The sequence below is a fragment of the Setaria viridis genome, chromosome 2 (genome assembly GCF_005286985.2).
Source record: "Setaria viridis chromosome 2, Setaria_viridis_v4.0, whole genome shotgun sequence".
NCBI lineage: Eukaryota > Viridiplantae > Streptophyta > Magnoliopsida > Poales > Poaceae > Setaria > Setaria viridis.
In genome coordinates, this window is record NC_048264.2 from 20,225,157 (window position 1) to 20,243,122 (window position 17,966).

The window sequence follows — 17,966 nt, forward strand, 5'->3', positions numbered from 1 at the left end:
CATAAAAACTCCTCAAACTCGTGCATAAACCATACCTAAATCCTATACCAAAGTTGTCGACCAACATTCCTCTAAAATTTTCGTTAAAGTCTTTCGGTCCAAAAGTCTAAGGTTTAAAGGATATAAAGGCCGAAAGTTTGGGAAAACCATGACTTTAACTGAACTTTGCAGTGGGTTCGAAACTGAATTTTGGTCAAGTTTGAGCTTCAATTTAAGGGCCTAAAAGTTGATTACAAAGTTTAGACTCGATGTGCATGTCACTTTTGTACACGGTACTACAAGTTGTAGAAAGAACTTTGAAAAGTTCTAATAAGAAACTTGAAGAAAACTTTCTTTTGGTGAGCACTTTGAACAATTTTCCATGCTTAGGCAGAAATTGAGGAAGGCAAACTGTAACAGCTGCCAATTTAGTCATCTAAGTGACTTTGAAGAATTAAAAGAAAATTGAGAAGAAAAGAAAAAGAAATGGGCTGAAAATCAAATTCGGGTCAAATTTGACCGAAATTTGAATTTTGAATTTGAAATTCAGAAAAAATCGGCAAAAATGTGGAATACAAGTGTGAGAGTGATTAGAACTTAGGGATCAAGAATTTGGAACAGAAATGGTGCTATATATCTCAGAGAAATCAAAGGAAGAAAAAGGAAAAATTGAACTTACTGTTCATCGTCTGAAAATAGAAACTCAGAAAAACAGCAGCAGAGTCTGTTTTCAAAATTTAATTCTGAAGAATGTTTCAAATAAGTGCACCAGGACAACTATACCATATTGAATTATGAACTTTGGACTACAAGATTTAGGTGTTGTTGGCCAGGAACATTGAAGGGAAGGAATTCAAATTCAAGCTCAAAGTTAGCACTTTGTCACTGCAAATGACATCACTGAAATCGGTTAAGTCTGAAAACAGCAGCATAGGGTCAACTTTGGACTTGAATTCAGAGCAATGTAGATCAAGAAGGGTGAGTGTTCTTGAGCAAAATGGAAACGTGGGATGTTGTAGAACACATTTGGGAAGAAATTGGACTGGAAGAAAAGGAATTGGATCACTAAATTGATTCACCAAGTGAGATCGACGTCACTGTCAGTTAACTGACGAACTGAATTTTGGATTCAGACAATTTCAGACAGACACGAGAAATAATTCAAAATTTCACCCGGTTTGATGTTTATCTCGGGGTAGAGCCAAAATAAAAGTTGGAGGATTCAAGTTTATCTACAACTTTGGTTAAGACACATGTGCATCGTCGGATTGAAGATCGGCCGCAATTTCGCTCTGAAGTCACGGCCGTTAAAAGAAAAGGGGGGGGAGGCGATGACAGAGCAGCAGGACGTGTCGCCGCCGCCGTCGTCGGTCGCTCGCCAGCGCAGATAGCTAGGCCACCTCCTCACCACATAAGCCTATGTGTAGGCCGCAGTGTCGCCCATGCGCGCGGTGAACGCTTGAATAACTACCGCTCCCGCGCCGCCGTTTTCACCGCCGCTCTTTTTACCGCCGCCAACGCCTCTGTCAAGCACCGCCGCCGAGCAAAATTCCACCGCTATGCCTCACCTCCCGTCGATTCCTCTCGCCCACTCCTCCACAGACACCCCAGCTACACCCCAGCCAAGTTGTTGTCCAACATCCATGCCGGAGTAACCGTGCTCGCCGTCGTTTCTGTCCGCCATCGTCGCGCCGCCCGCTCTTGGTGAGCCCTACCTTGCGCTGTTCTTCGTCCTTCTTAAGTAGTCGTAGGCGAGTCCTTAAGGTCCTAGGATGGTGTAGGAGTAGTTGTTCGAGTAGTTTGTGCCGTCGTCGTGAGTAGTCGCGACCGGCCGGAGATGTCGCCGCCTGTCGCCGTGGAGGGAATGGCTCCGGCCATCTCCCGAGGAGCTGTTGCCGCGCACGGGTACGTGAAGGTGTAAGGGTGCCGTCTTGGCCTAGCTTCGCCGCCGGTGGGGCGCCGGTCGGCGAGTCGCGCCGCCCCCTGTCGCGCGCGCGTTTTGGCGGGAGGAGGAAGAAACGTCTGGAGCAGCGGGCCCGCATGTCAGTGAAGTCGGAGGAGTGAAAGGAGCAGGCCAACCGAGCGCGGGCGGTTGTTGGGCCGGCGCATCGGAGGCCCAGGGAGCCGGCGCGGTCGACCATAAAGGAAAAGGGGTCGGAGGCCCAGAGCAGCTAGCAGGCCGCGCTGGCGGGGGAAATGAAGGAAAAGGAGAAGGGGCCGTTGGGCCGAAGTCGGACCGGGAAGTGAATAGGAAAAAGAAAACGGCCCACGGGGCCCGTTAAGAGGAGAAAGGGGCCGGCGGGTAAATGGAACAGGAGAAAGGTGGGTCCGCGCCGTGGGGCCCAACGCGCGTGAGAGAGGGTAGGTTGGAGCTGAGTAAGAAAAGTTTTTCCGGGTGTTTTTCGGAAAAATTTGATGTCCTTTAAGAAAGTAATTAGTTTAAATCCGTTCTACACCATTTAAATCACAGAAATTTCTAGGAGTGTCCAAAATTAGTGAAACCAATTTTGTTAGGCTTGTTTTATTTTCCTTTATGCATTAAAATTTTTACACCCTAGAAAAATAATAAAAATTCGGGTATTTATTTAATGCCTTCCTTTTAAGGTAATTAAATAAATACTTAATATTTATAAAATGTATAAAATATGAATAACATTTTCTTAAATCACAAATTATTCTTAACTCATAGGAAATTAGGTTTTCAAGTTAGAAAATAATTATAACTTTTTCTAAAGATAAAAGAAAAAGCCTTAAGGAGGGTTAAGTAAGAAAATAAAATTGTGGGTTAATCTTTTGGGGTTTATGTGTGTTGGCTTGCAACTTTATCATGATAGGTTGTATAGTCCTTGTTGGATTGCAACTTTATCATGAAGGAAAGTTGTATAGTCTTTTATTCAAAATTTTACATTTCTAACCCCTGCATGTATTATGCTATAGATCCCGAAGCACCAGAAGGAGAATATTTGGAATTTTCAGAAGGACCTTCGGAGTTCGAAGAAGTTTTTGAGTTAGTCCACTGTGAAGGCAACCCGTCAGAGAATACTAACTTTTTAAGCGAACAAGGCAAGCCCCGGTGCATTTATACCTATCTATTTTGGAGTCGTTATTTCATGTGTCTAATTATCGGTTATTTGCTTTATGTATGCACTAAGTCTAGGAGTTGCTTGAAACCTATTCTTGTGTATGATCATGCCTTGCTTTAAGGACATCTTTGCCACTTGTTCAAACCTTAGAAGATAACCCAAGTCTAGAAATGCTTAGTTGCTTAAATGCTTGGTTTACCAACCTTAAGGAAAACTTTTGAGTCATACATGTTGCTTATGGAAGATAACTTGAAAAGTTGAAAGTAGACAGAAGCTAGAGATGTAGTTCTGTCTGCTAGATTAATTTGGTTAAGGCCCGATTCGTTGTCTTAACCTTTGATCAAGTGATAAGCATCTGATCACTTACTGGGTATGGGACCAATAAAGCCCAGTAGGTTAGTAAACTCTGTGATCGGGAATACTTCGTACCCGCGCTTGACGTGCTGGAGATTGGCAGGGGTGTAGCCTGAAACTCACATGGTGATCGGGCCAGACGTGGGGTCCCATGTGGGGTGCATCCCTGGGTCCGGGTAGTCGTATTCCTAATCATCAATTTTGCTAATCGAGAGGTTGTTAGATACGACCTGGACAGTCGTATAAAGCTGGTGATCAGGGTACTCTCCTGCAGGATGTAACTAGATCCGGATCACCGCAATTCTCGGTTATGAATGCACTTGATCACTGTTAAGCATCGTAGTATCAATTCATGCAATATATATATATATATATATATATATATATATATATATACCTTGGTTGATATTTGATATATGACTTAACATCTATGGTTGTTTTTACTTTCTGTTATCATTTAGAATGGTTAGGTAATGACTTAACCCAAATAAAAGATAAAACTAAGACATCACTTGTAGTAAGCTTTTCGGCAAAAGGTTGCATCAGCCAAGTACACCAAAAGCTATCATATACATCCCAGAAAACTATTATATTTGGTTAGTTGGGTAAGACTTGCTGAGTACCCCGTACTCAGGGTTTTCCCCTTGTGGCTATCTTTCAGAAGCTCCGCAGGAGTCTACAGAGGAGGAGACCCCGAAGTCCTAGGGTATTGTCCTGAGTCTCACAATACCCCTAGAGAAGAAGTTTTACATGCACATCTTCTCCTAAACTGTTTATGTTTAAATCTTAGAACTCTGTCTAACACTGCACTGTTAAGTTTGTTTCAATCTATGTTCTGTAATAACTCGTACCTTTTAAATGTATGTAAAAATGTAATGTTTGTTGATGTTATCCCATCGCGGATACTATCCTGATGTATGGCTATGAGACACGTCGTGGATCCTCCGAGGAGTCCTAGGGACACTCGACGGACTACCGGACTTATGCTGTTTTAGGTGCGTTTCGGATAATTGCTGTTCCGACAGCGATTAGGCGCACTTAAACCAGCTTAAGTTGGGCGGTTCCGCCACACAAACATAGGATTTGACTAGATTTTGATTGGGTTTTTGAAGAATTAAAATTTATTTATCTCCACCACAACATTCCTAGATGAAAATTTGGACACTGTACTACAACTTCCATGTTGGTCAAAGGTCATGTGTTTAGTAAAACTTAATTTAAACCACCGGTCAAATAGGGCTAAACATGAATTTCCAACACTTAGCATTTTTCAACTTACAATAAAATGTGAATTTCGAATTCGAGTTAACATTCAAACATGTTCTGGGTTCCATATTGATTCTTTTAGCATTTACACTATAATTGAGCATAAGTTTTATATTTTTCATATTTATGCTTGATAAAAATTATTTAAATGCAAAACTAGCATAAACACTCCATAGAAATGCATATACTAGAAGTGATCAATTGCTATCAAACATTAATGAGAACTAAAATGCACCTATGAAATGATAAGGCTCATGTTATGCATGTGGTTAAGCTTAATTACAAGTTAAACACCTGAGGTGTTACACCATTCCTGCAGCTTCGAATGTGGAGGCCCGAACCGCTGGGACGGGCACGGAGACGTGGGAGTCAGGCAATAGCAACTCAGTGATGTTGCAAAGACACTCCGGCCATCCTGCAGCACCATCTGGAATGCCGTTAGCGCCCGAATAGGACCTTCGACATGTCCACGGTCCGCAGAAAGCGCAAGACTTGCCAAGGGGCCAATGGTGATAACTCTGGAGTGCGCCCAACGCAATCTGTGGTGCAAGCTTGGTGTGTCTGATGATGAGCCCCACTCGATCGAGGAGATCCTGTAGATCAACACTCACTAGTGGCCATTAAAGATCACATCATTGTAGCCATGACTGCCCTATTTGATCTTGATGATAAGCGACAGAGATGGTGAATGAAGCACTTCTTCAGCAGGCAAAGCAGGACATCGATGACCTCCAGCGGGAGCACGGTTAGGTTCAAGAATGATAGCTGCACAACAGCAACAGTGACGAAGAACGCCTTCTCCAATCTATCCTCTATGCAAGCACTCCTTTCCTCCAAAGACTCCATGCCCTGCTGGCTGCAACCTTTGGGCAAGGAGTATGATGAACAACCCTGCTGGCATTGACTTTCGAGCATCGTGCATGCTACATTGACTTGGCCCTGCTGGCTTCGATCTTCGGGCAAAAACGCTACCACTACCCCAACCGCAAAGTCCTGATATGTCTCTTCCTCTACTTCCAGCGCTTCCCAGCTAGAGCACACCTCAGCAACATGTAAAGGCTACTGAAACGATGTGGCACACCCCACTGTGAACCAAATGCAGCAAGGCAACTTCGACACAATCTATTGAAACGTGCGGGGCCCAAATGCAATTGCGAGATGCCAAGTGGTACACTAGACCCTCAAAGCGAAGCCATGCCACATTGCTTGTCTACAAGAAATGAAACTTCAGCAGATCGACACAGCTCTTGCTAGCTTCCTGGGAGGTTATTGCATAAATAACTTCATATTCAAACCGCCGCAGGGAACTAGGGGGATCCTAGTACTCTAGAATGACAACTACATAGACCTCCAAAATATCCAGATTGGAATGTACTCCATAACCTCCACCGTGACTATTAGGCATTGTAACTCCGAGTTCAGGCTAACCACAGTTTATGGGCCATCGTGAAGAGAGCAAAAGACGGCTTTTCTACAACACATGTGAACCTTGTGACCCGACAATGACACAAAATAATTTATAGAGTAAAAGACAAAAATAACATAAACCTAAACCTGCAACGTGTACGATGATTCAGATCCACCCTTGGCTTCTACAATCTAAAAAAATTCATCTCCAGAATAGGAAGTTCACATGGAGTATTGAAAGGCATCAGCCAACCCTAACAAGGTTGGACCACTTCTTCTACAATGAAGCTTGGGATATCGCCTACGATGATCGTATCCTGCACATGCTCTCATCATCACATTCCAACCATTGCCCTCTCTTAGTAGCCTAGCAATCGAGACAAAGACGTCCGTGCTCCTTCAAGTTTGAAGATTTTTGGACAAAACTCCCCCAATTTCAGGAAATAGTCCAACAAGCCTAGAGCCAGCCTACACACCACACCGAGCCTTTCCATAGGCTGGGGCACAAGCTACACATAACTGCCAAGGCACTTCGATCATGGAGCAAGTCCATCATCTCGATGCTAGGCTCAAATTCCAAATGGCCCAAGTAGTCATCCTACACCTGGACGCAGTGCAAGATCTCCGAGTCTTATCAGATTGTAAATTTGACATCAGGGCAAAACTCAATAAATGCATCCTCGAGTGGGCAGTAATTGAGAGGGCTAGGAAACGACAATGCTCAAGAATGAAAATTCGTGAGGGCGACACCAACACTAAATTCTTTCACATTAAGGTGGATACTTGCAAACACAAAAAATTAATTCAAAGACTACAAACCGGGTCGGGCTGGGCATTCTCCCACCAAGAAAAACAAGATATCATTCATGAACACTTCGCCAACACAATGGCCACCCCCGATCAGCGCACACGAGATCTTCTATGGGACAAGCTCAGTTTTTAGCCTGCAGACCTATCCTCCCTGGATAAATAGTTTGATGAGGAGGAGATTCTACATGCCATTTTTCAACTATTGCATGACAAATCTCCGGGTTCCAATGGATTTACAAGGATCTTCTTCAAAAAATGTTGGACAATCATCAAAGCAGACATCATGGCTACGATCGATGCTGTCGGTGTCAAGAATCACAGGTCAAGACTCCGGCAAGTAAATTTGTTTCTATGCGCGTTAGGCCCGGATGGTTGCACGAGAGGACATGGGCTTTATACTGGTTCAGGCAGGAATAGCCCTACGTCTAGTGGGGAGGCTGCTCATGTTACTCGTGCAGAGTTTGTAGTAGGGGTTACAAACAGGTGAGAGAGGGAAGCTGATCCCAAGTCTCTGTGGGTGTGTACTGATGCTCATGTGGAAGGGTTGTGAGTTGGGGGTTGTTCAGTTCGCTCGAGGTCCATCCCTTTCTTGGTCCCCCTTGTCCTCCTTTTATAGCATAAGGAGGACACAGGAGTTACAATCGAGCTAGGAGTAAAGGGAAGTAAAAAAGGTAAGCAAGGAAGGTAAAGCACAGGGAGACAGGCCGAGCCACTGGTTCAGGCAGGAATAGCCCTACGAGAGCACCGAGGAGGGATGGCTGCCGTTGGGTCCCATCGATGACCTAGTGGTCGGCCACTGTAGCCAACCACGCAAGACGTGGGTGGCGACCGACCACTGTAGCTGTGCGAGTTGACGATGATGACTGACCACCGTAGCCGTGCATATCGTGGATGACGGGCGACCACTGTAGCCATGCATGCTGACCGGAGGGTGCGGCTGACATGCCCCTACTGCCAGGCCGAGCAGGAAACCGGGCAGTGCTACCTCCTTCGTTAGGCAGCATGGGCGATGAGTGCCCTATGATGAATGTCACAGGGGAGGGTTAGGACGGTGCAGCTGTAGCCCTGCGCAGTCGTGGCAGCAATGCGCCGCCGAAAACTCCGACGGGTCACGTCGAGGGACGCGAGTGCCTCTCCATGTGTTAGAGCCGTATTTTGGACATGGGCGTCCCATCGGTTGCATTTATGGCGAGATTGGTGGGGGCCCACAAGATCTGCGCCCTCATCTGCTGGTCCGCACATGTCCTCAGGCGAGGCGAAACTCTATCCTGTGGGTCCGGATACGTCCAACCCTTAGCGCCCGGGGTCGGGCGAGACGGAGCCTTGCGACGAGGGGTCGGGCGTGTCCAACCCCTTGCGCCCGGGGTCGGGCGAGGCGGAGACTTGCTGCGAGGGGTCGGACGCGTCGAACCCCTCTTGCCCGGGGGTCGGGCGAGGCGGAACTCTTTCGGCTGGGATGAGGTGTGGCCTCGGGGGGTCGGGCGCGTCCGACCCTGTGACCCGGGGGTCGGGACAAGTCGGTAGAGGTCACTATTGATGGAGGTGGGCCCGGGCCCTTACGACCATCGTTTTAAGGAGTATAAGGAAGTCGTTAATATTTCCCCCCGACAAATGCCTTCCACAACATTTGTTGTGTAGACCTCAACCTAGTGAACACGGCAAATATCGTGCTGGTACCCAAAATACAAGCAGAAAACATCCTCGAATACTGGCTGATCAACCTCATCCATGCGATTGCTAAGATTATCACCAAAGTCGTAGCACTCCAGCTCACCCCAAAAATGCATTCACTTATCTCACCATGTTAGAGGGCCTTCATAAAAGGCAGAAGTATCCACGACAACTTCTTGTATGTGCGCAACATCGCTCGCTGATTCCATAGAAATGCTACACCAACTCTTTTGATGAAGCTAAACATCTCCAAAGCCTTCAATTTTGTGCAATGGGACTATCTAATCTCCCTCCTGCAACATAGAGGATTTTCGATGAGATGGTGCAACTGGATTACTAGGGTACTAGTAACATCAACCTCAAAAGTACTCCTCAATGGCATACCACTATAGCCCATTCATCACGGCGGGGGCCTACGCTAAGGAGACTCATTATCCCCGCTTCTCTTCGTTCTCTCCATCGACCCCCTAGAACAACTACTAGCTCACGCGATAGATTTGAACCTCCTCAGTAAGCTGGGGGAGACAAGCCGCACGCTTCCAAGCTTCACTATACGCTGACAACGCCGCAATCTGTTGGGATACAAGGTAGGCTACTTTAGCACAAAACAAAATTTTTCTACCATGTAAACCAGGAATAACTGTTGTTATAGATCACGGGATTACCACTCGACGCACAGGTGCGGAAGTTGTAGATACGCGTCGGGGCAGCGAAGTTGATCACACGTCGACGCAGTGTAGTCGAACACGTCGACCTCGAGCAGCTCCTCAACAGCTTGTCCACGAGCAGCGACTCCCTCCTCATGCCGCGGCTCGTCGTCGGCTCATCAGGTTCCTCGTCGGAGCTCTCGTGCGGTGGCTCGTCCAAGTGCTGCAGATGCAACACCTCAAGGTATCCACACGTGCGGGGAGGAAGTGTCGGAAGCCAGACTGCTAGGTCCACGAGTTGCAACAAGGCGAGGGCGTGGGAGGCGCGGCTGCTGCTAGTGCGAAAGGGGTTAAACCCTAGGGCGCCCCCCACCCCTCAATATATAGGGGTTCCTAACGGGCCTCTAGGTCCAAGGCCCATTAGTACTCTTAAACCTGATCCAATTCAGATCACATCCGAATTGGGCTTCTAGCCTTTTAAGTGTGTGACCCTAAAGGTTCATATACGTATAGACATGGCCTGAGTACTCCTACTTGGCCAATAATTAGTAGTGGCCTCTTGCAAGACATACTAAGTCCTATACGCACACGAAGATCATATTAGACAAACCATCACAACATCACGTACATGCTAATCCCTTTGCCTCACGATATTTGGTATAGCTCCAAGTCGACCACTCTTTCTCGATGCTGTGATTCGGAATCCTTTTCTAGGTTAACTCTTTAACCTCACGAAGCATGGCCATGCATTTCTGGATCCGATCACTCGAGGGGCCCAGAGATATCTCTCTCAAATAGAGAGGGGCAATTCCATCTTGACTGACCATGCCTCATAGCATGCTTTTTGACAAACCCGAAAGCTACCTTTATGACTACCCAGTTATGGTGTAGCATTTGATAGCCCCTAAGTAAGTCAATCCCCATCTTGAGTACATGCGACAGTCTCAAGTCTAAGGACAAAGCGTGCACGTTGTGTAAATCAATTCAAGTAGCAATAATTGATTTACACATTGTGTAAATAAATTCACATAATTGCAAATCAATTCAAGTAGTCTTTAATGAATATTCAAGGAACACAATATAAAACATGGATACAAAGGAATATCATCATCTCTATGATTGCCTCTAGGGTATACCTCCAATAGTCTCCCACTTGCACTAGAGTCAATCTAGAAGATATCTAATAACCATATCTCTTATGTGCACATCATGCTTAGACAACAGGAGAGGCTTTGTCAACTGATCAAAAATATTCAAATCCGTCTATATTTTGCATATCTTGATCTCACCCTGATTAATGAAGTCTTGAATGAGTTGAAATCGCCGCATTACGTGTTTGTTCTTCTAGTGATTCCTTGGCTCCTTTTCTTGCGTAATAGCCCCATTGTTATCATAGTAGAGATTCAATGGGCTAGATGCATTCGGGAACACACAAAGCTCAATAAGGAAATTCCTTATCCAAACACCCTCCTTCGCGCCTTCTGAAGCTGTGATGTACTCGGTTTCTATCATAAAATCAGCCACCGTCTCCTGCTTGGAACTCTTCTAGCTAACAGCACCACTGTTTAGCGTAAACACAAATCCTGATTGTGATTTTGAATCATCTTTGTCGGCAGGGGCGGATCTAGGGCCCAGGCTGCAGCCCGGGGCGAGACCATGAAGTCCCTTTAACATATGTGGTGTTTAGCCTAACAAAATGAGGCTTAGGAGACAAGATTAGACTGTTTTGGGCGTGATTCAACAGCTCAGCCCGGGGCGCAGCCCCGTTCTGGATCCGCCCCTGTTTGTCAGTTTGGAAACTAGCATCAGTGTAACCTGTTACAACGAGCTCCTCCTCACCTCCATAGACGAGGAACATATCTTTAGTTCTTTTGAAGTACTTAAGAATGTTTTTCACCGCCGTCCAGTGACTCTCACCCGGATCAGACTGGTGTCTTCTTGTCATATTAAGCGCATATAAAACATCTGGGCGAGTACTTATCATTGCATACATGATAGATCCGATAGCCGAAGCATATGACACTCTACTCATGTGATCCCACTCATTAGTAGTCGAAGGACACTGAGTCTTGCTAAGGTGTATGCCATGTGACATAGGCAAGAACTCTTTCTTCGCCTCTTCCATGTTGAACCATTTCAACACTTTGTCAATGTAAGTATCTTGGCTTAATCCTATAAGCCTTCTCGATCTATCTCTATAGATTTTGATGACCAGAATATATGCTGCTTCCCCTAAGTCCTTCATCAAAAAACTATTTTTCAGTGAAGTCTTTACGGACTCAAGCATAGGAATGTTGTTTCCAATCAGTAATATGTCATCCACATATAAGCTTAGAAGTACTACAGAGCTCCCACTAACCTTCTTGTAAACACAAGACTCTTCTTCGTTCTTAATGAAGCCAAACCCTTTGACCTCTTCATCAAAACGAATGTTCCAACTCCTAGATACTTGCTTCAACCCATAAATGGATTTCTAAAGTTTGCATACGTTTCCAGCATTGTTCGGATTGACAAAACCCTCAGGCTGCATCATATACACGTCCTTAGTTAGATTTCCATTCAGGAAAGTTGTCTTGACATCCATCTGCCATATCTCATAATCAAAATATGCAGCTATAGCTAGAATAATTTGAATAGATGTATCACTACGGGTGAGAAAGTCTCGTTGTAGTCAACTCCTTGAACTTGTTGAAAACCTTTTGCGACAAGTCATGCTTTATAGATGTGAACATTTCCATCCATATCTCTCTTCTTTTTATAGATCCATTTGCACTTTGACTTTAACACCATCAGGTGGGTCAACCAAGTTCCAAACTTGATTATCTCCCATGGACTCTATTTCGGATTGCATGGCACTCTGCCATTTTTCAGAGTCTGGGTCCATCATTGCTTCTGCATATGTCGCAGGCTCATCATTGTCCAACAATAATATTTTTCGCATTTCGTGGAGCCTTGCCGACCTTCGTGGTTGTGGCGGTGCTTCTCTTGCCATGGGTATCTCAACTTGTTCTACTACGTTAGCATCACTCGTTGATTCTTGCCCGATTGGCTCATCCCGAACTTCTTCAAGACGCACTGTCTTTCCACTCTTCTCCCCTTTGAGAAACTCTTCCTCTAGGAAAACACCGTTCCGAGTGACAAACACTTTGCCCTCTGATCGGTTGTAGAAATAGTATCCTAAAGTTTCCTTTGGATATTCCACGAAAATGCACTTATCCGACTTGGGTGTAATCTTGTCCGACTGAAGTCACTTGACAAATACTTCACATCCCCAAATCTTTAGAAAAGACAAACTGGGAGTCTTTCCAGTCCACATCTCATATGGTGTCTTAACTACGGATTTACACGGTACCCTGTTAAGTGTGAAAGCTGCTATTTCTAGAGGGTATCCCCAAAATGATAACGGTAGGTCCGACTAGATTATCATTGATGAAACCATGTCCGACAAAGTTTGATTACATCGCTCGAATACACCGTTTCTTTAAGGTGTTCCAGGTGGCGTAAGTTGTGGAACAATTCTGCAACTCTTTAGATGATTGCTAAACTCGTGGCTCAAATACTCACCTCCGCGATCAGATCGTAAGGCCTTAATTTTCTTGCCACGCTGATTTTCAACTTCATTTTGAAATTCCTTGAACTTTTCAAAGGTTTCAAACTTGTGCCTCATCAAGTAGATATACCCATATCTACTAAAATTATCAGTAAAAGTTATGAAGTATTGGAATCCTCCTCTAGCTGTTGTGCTCATTGGTCCGCATACATTGGTATGTACGAGTTCCAACAAGTCGACTGCTCTCTCAGGAAAATCTATGAAAGGTGCCTTGGTCATCTTGCCTAGCAAGTAAGCCTCATATGTCTCGTATGATTCAAAATCAAACGAAGTTAAAAGTCCATCAGAATGGAGCTTCTTCATGCGCTTTTCACTTATATGACCCAAACGACAATGCCATATGTAGGTAGAACTCAAATCATTAGGCTGAGGCCTTTTAGCACTTATGTCACAAACAGGTGAATCATCAAGATTTAAAATAAACAATCCATTCACAATGGGTGCAAAAGCCATAAACATATCATTCTTAGAGATCACACAACCATTATTTTCACTCACAAAAGATTAACCATTCTTCATCAAGCATGAAGGAGACATAATGTTTTGACTTAAACTAGGAACAAAATAACAATTATTCAACTCCATAATAAATCCTGACGGGAGGTGGAGTTGCTGTTGGAGGTATGCCCTAGAGGCAATCATAGAGATGATGATATTCTATTTGTATCCATGATTTGTATATTGTGTTCATTGAATATCCATTAAAGGCTACTTGAATTGATTTGCAATTATGTGAATTGTATGTGAAACTCTTTACTTGTATGGTTATTCTAAATTTGTCCCTAGTCGGAGTTCATGTGAGGACACACATGAATATTAGACTAGCACATGTATTAGTTGATGACTATGTTTCACAAGTCATGGAGATGGAGATGTTGAACTAATAATGTGGACACATGTGGAGACATGTGCTAGGACTGACCCAACACGAGAAGTAGTTCTCTCTTTAAACAACATATACGCTTTGTCCTTAGACCCGAGATTGTCGCATGTATTCAAGATGTGGATCGACCTACTTAGGGGCTATCAAACGCTACGCCGTAATAGGGTAGTTATAAAGGTAACTTTCAGGTTTGTCAAGAAGCATGCTATGAGACATGGTCAATCAAGATGGGATTTGCCCCTCTCTGATTGAGAGTGATATCTCTGGGCCCCTCGAGTGATCGGATCCGAAAATGCATGGCCATGCTACGTACGGTTAAGAGTTAACCTACAAAGGGATTCCGAATCACAGGATCGAGAAAGAGCGGTCGGCTTGAAGCTAGACCAAATATCGTGAGGCAAAGGGAATAGCATGTATGTTATGTTGTGATGGTTCGTCTGATATGATCTTCGTGTGCGTATAGGAGTTGGCACGTCTTGCTAGAGGCCGCTACCGATTATTGGGCCGAGTAGGAGTACTCGGGCCATGTCTATACGTATCCGAACCCATAGGGTCACACACTTAAGGGGCTGGAAGCCCAATTCGGATATGATCCGAGTTGGATTAGATTTAGAAGTACTAATGGGCCTCGGACCCAGAGGCCCGTTAGGAACCTCTATAAATAGAGGGGTGGGGGCGCCCTAGGGTTTACACCTTTTTGGCGAAACACAACTGCCGTGCCTCCCACGCCCTCGCCTGTTGCAACTCGCGGATCTAGCAGTCCGGCTTGCGACGCTTCCTTCCTGCACGTGTGGATACCTTGGAGGTGTTGCGCCTGTAGCACTTGGATGAGCCACCGACGAGCCACGACGAGCCACCGACGAGCCACGACAAGCCGACGACGAGCCGCGGCACGAGGGCGATGTTGCTGCACGAGGACGAGCTGCTGAGGAACTGCTGGACGTTGACGTGATTGACTACGTACGACTACGTTGATCGTCTTCACTGCATCGATGCAAATCTACATCTTCCGCACCAGTAGTGCGTCGAGTGGTAATCCCGTGATCCTTATACGACAGTTCTTCCTGGTTTTACGCGGTAGAAATTTTGATTTGCGCTAGTGTAGCCTACCTCGTATCCCAACAGTGGTATCAGAACCGTAGCTGTTTAGTTTTGGATTCAGGATGTGTGCATATGGAGATATGCGAGTTTTCAGTTTGATCTATGTCCTGGTTTCGTGTTCTTGCTGCAACGGTAGTGTAACGACATACTCCTACCGGTCGGTTTCCGCCATCGGAGTTAAGTGATACACGTAATTCCAGTTGCAGTGAGCGAAGATCAATATGATTGGTCGAATTGAAATCCAGGGTCATACGCCAGGTGCATTAGATGTGCAATAGTAGATGAGATCTACTGCCGGGGTCGGGATTTTTCCGTATGCATATGCTTCGGTAAATCAGCCGTAACTTTTCGGTACGATCTCGGATCGGGGAGAATTTTATATGAAAATTGATCTAAAGAAAAAGTTACACATGAAATTTAACGGCTTTGCCGTTTTCGGCAAAATTAGATTTCCCAAATTCGGCTTGGAAGATGGAGTTTCAGGCATCCGAAGTTTGGAACGTTAGGACGCTTAACTCTGTTTTGCAGGATGTATGTATCTTGTGATCAGTATGGCCCTTTGAGTATGTGATGCATGTGTGTAACTCATTCGTGACCTGCGTGTCGCGCGTACGGCAACACGGCAGGAGCCATATGTGTTGTCACTTTATTGTATTTAATGGTCTGCGTACCAATCTGTGATGATCCAAGCAACTATGTAATCTTCATTACTAGCTTCTTTACTAGCTATTAGGCGTAATAGCATGTTCTAGTTCTTGGAGGACTCATCACCAGGAGCATTGCGCACATGGAACATGGAGATGGAGATCACCATGGTGAACAGGTTCTATGGAGATGGAGATCACCATATGAAAACGGGTCATACTGTGTCACAACTGTGTGAATGCTATTCTGTTTATGTTTTACTTTCTGCATGCTATGATGTTAGAAGTAGAACGATCCCTCACAATGTTTAAGTTAGTATGCCCTCCCAACTAAAACTTGCACCGTCCCATGTCTTGTACGATTAGTGGTGGGTCTATGAAATTAGGGTGCCACTAGTTTTCCTTGACTAGACGGGTTTGTGTCGGACACTTACACGCATAAGGGTTGGTTTGCTTAACAAGGTTATCTTGACGGTTAAGGACCTTGGGGCATAAAGGTTGGGCGCCGAGACATAGAGATGTCACCCAACAACAGGAGTCATATGTGGTATGATTAGCAAAAGTTGCTTACCGATCTACCTTGTTTGCTCACTAGTAGACTTGTTAGTTGTGGATCCTGAATCACTAAGTTTCAATAGAGGGATATTGATTTTAGTGGGAGTAGATTCTGTTAAAATAGTTTAATGTGATTTGCTCTATCATGGATACGTTTGTCTTAGTGTATTTTGCATTACTTTTGTTGTAGATTAAATGGCACCTAGCAACACCACCACATCGTTTGCTTTGCGTTCGGTCCTTGAGAAGGACAAGTTGAATGGAACAAACTACTCGGATTGGATCCGTAACCTGAGAATTGTTCTCAGGGCCGATAAAAAGGAAGATGTTCTAGACACCCCACTACCACCAGTACCTGCTGATGATGCATCTGCTGCCGTTAAGGCTGCTTACAAGAAGGCATTTGATGCTAATCTTGAGGTAAGCTGCCTTATGCTTGCTTGCATGGAACCCGAGCTGTAGATGCAGTTCGAAACAAATCATGAGGCACACGATATGGTCGTGGCACTCAAAGACATGTTCCAGACACAGGCTAGGACTGAAAGGTTCAATGTGTCCAAAGCCTTTCTGGAGTGCAAGCTAGCAGAAGGCGCAGCAGTAGGACCACATGTAATCAAGATGGTTGGTTACACTCAACGATTGGAGAAGCTGGGCTTCCCAATGGGCAAAGAGTTGGCCACTGACTTCATTCTGTCATCTCTTCCGCCTAGCTATGGGAACTTCATCTCGAACTACCATATGCATGGGACGGAGAAGGGTCTGAATGAACTGTGTAGCATGCTTAAAACAGTAGAGGCAGACATTAAGAAAAGAGCTAGTACCAGCCATGTGATGGCTATACAGAACAAGCCTAGCTTTAAGAAGAAGGGCAATTCTTGGAAGAAGAAGGGCAAGGCTGCAACGTCCAAGCCAAACCCAACGCCCAAGGTTAAAGCTGGACCTGGACCTGCTCCAGACAAAGAGTGCTTTTACTGTCATGAACTTGGTCACTGGAAGAGAAACTGCAAGCAGTACCTAGCTTCGTTGAAGAATGACGGAAGTAAGAGTACTTCTACCTCAGGTTCGCTTCTTGTTAATGTTATAGACAATATTTTTCTCGCTGATACAATTATTAATTCTTGGGTATTTGATACCGGATCGGTTGCTCATATTTGCAATTCGATGCAGGGAATGATAAGAAGTAGAAGCGTGGAAAGAGGAGAAGTTGATTTCCGCGTGGGCAATAATGCAAGAGTTGCTGCGTTGACCGTCGGGACGATGCAACTCCACCTCCCGTCAGGATTTATTATGGAGTTGAATAATTGTTATTTCGTTCCTAGTTTAAGTCAAAATATTTTGTCTCCTTCATACTTGATGAAGGATGGTTATTCATTTGCGAGTGAAAACAATGGTTGTGTGATCTCTAAGAATGATATGTTTATGGCTTTTGCACCCATTGTGAATGGATTATTTGTTTTAAATCTTGATGGTTCACCTGTCTGTAACGTAAGTGCTAAAAGGCCTCGGCCTAATAATTTGAGTCCTACCTACTTGTGGCATTGTCGTTTGGGTCATATAAGTGAAAAGCGCATGAAGAAACTCCATTCTGATGGACTTCTAACTTCGTTTAATCTTGAATCATACGAGACATGTGAGGCTTGCTTGCTAGGCAAGATGACCAAGACGCCTTTCACAGGATTTCCTGAGAGAGCAGTAGACTTGTTGGAACTCGTACATAGTGATGTATGCGGACCAATGAGCACAACGGCTAGAGGAGGATTCCAATACTTCATAACTTTCATTGATAATTTTAGTAGATATGGCTATGTCTACTTGATGAGGCACAAGTCTGAAACCTTTGAAAAGTTCAAGCAATTTCAGAATGAAGTTGAAAATCAGCGTGGCAAGAAAATTAAGGCCTTACGATCTGATCGTGGAGGCGAATATTTGAGCCACGAGTTTAGCAATCATCTAAAG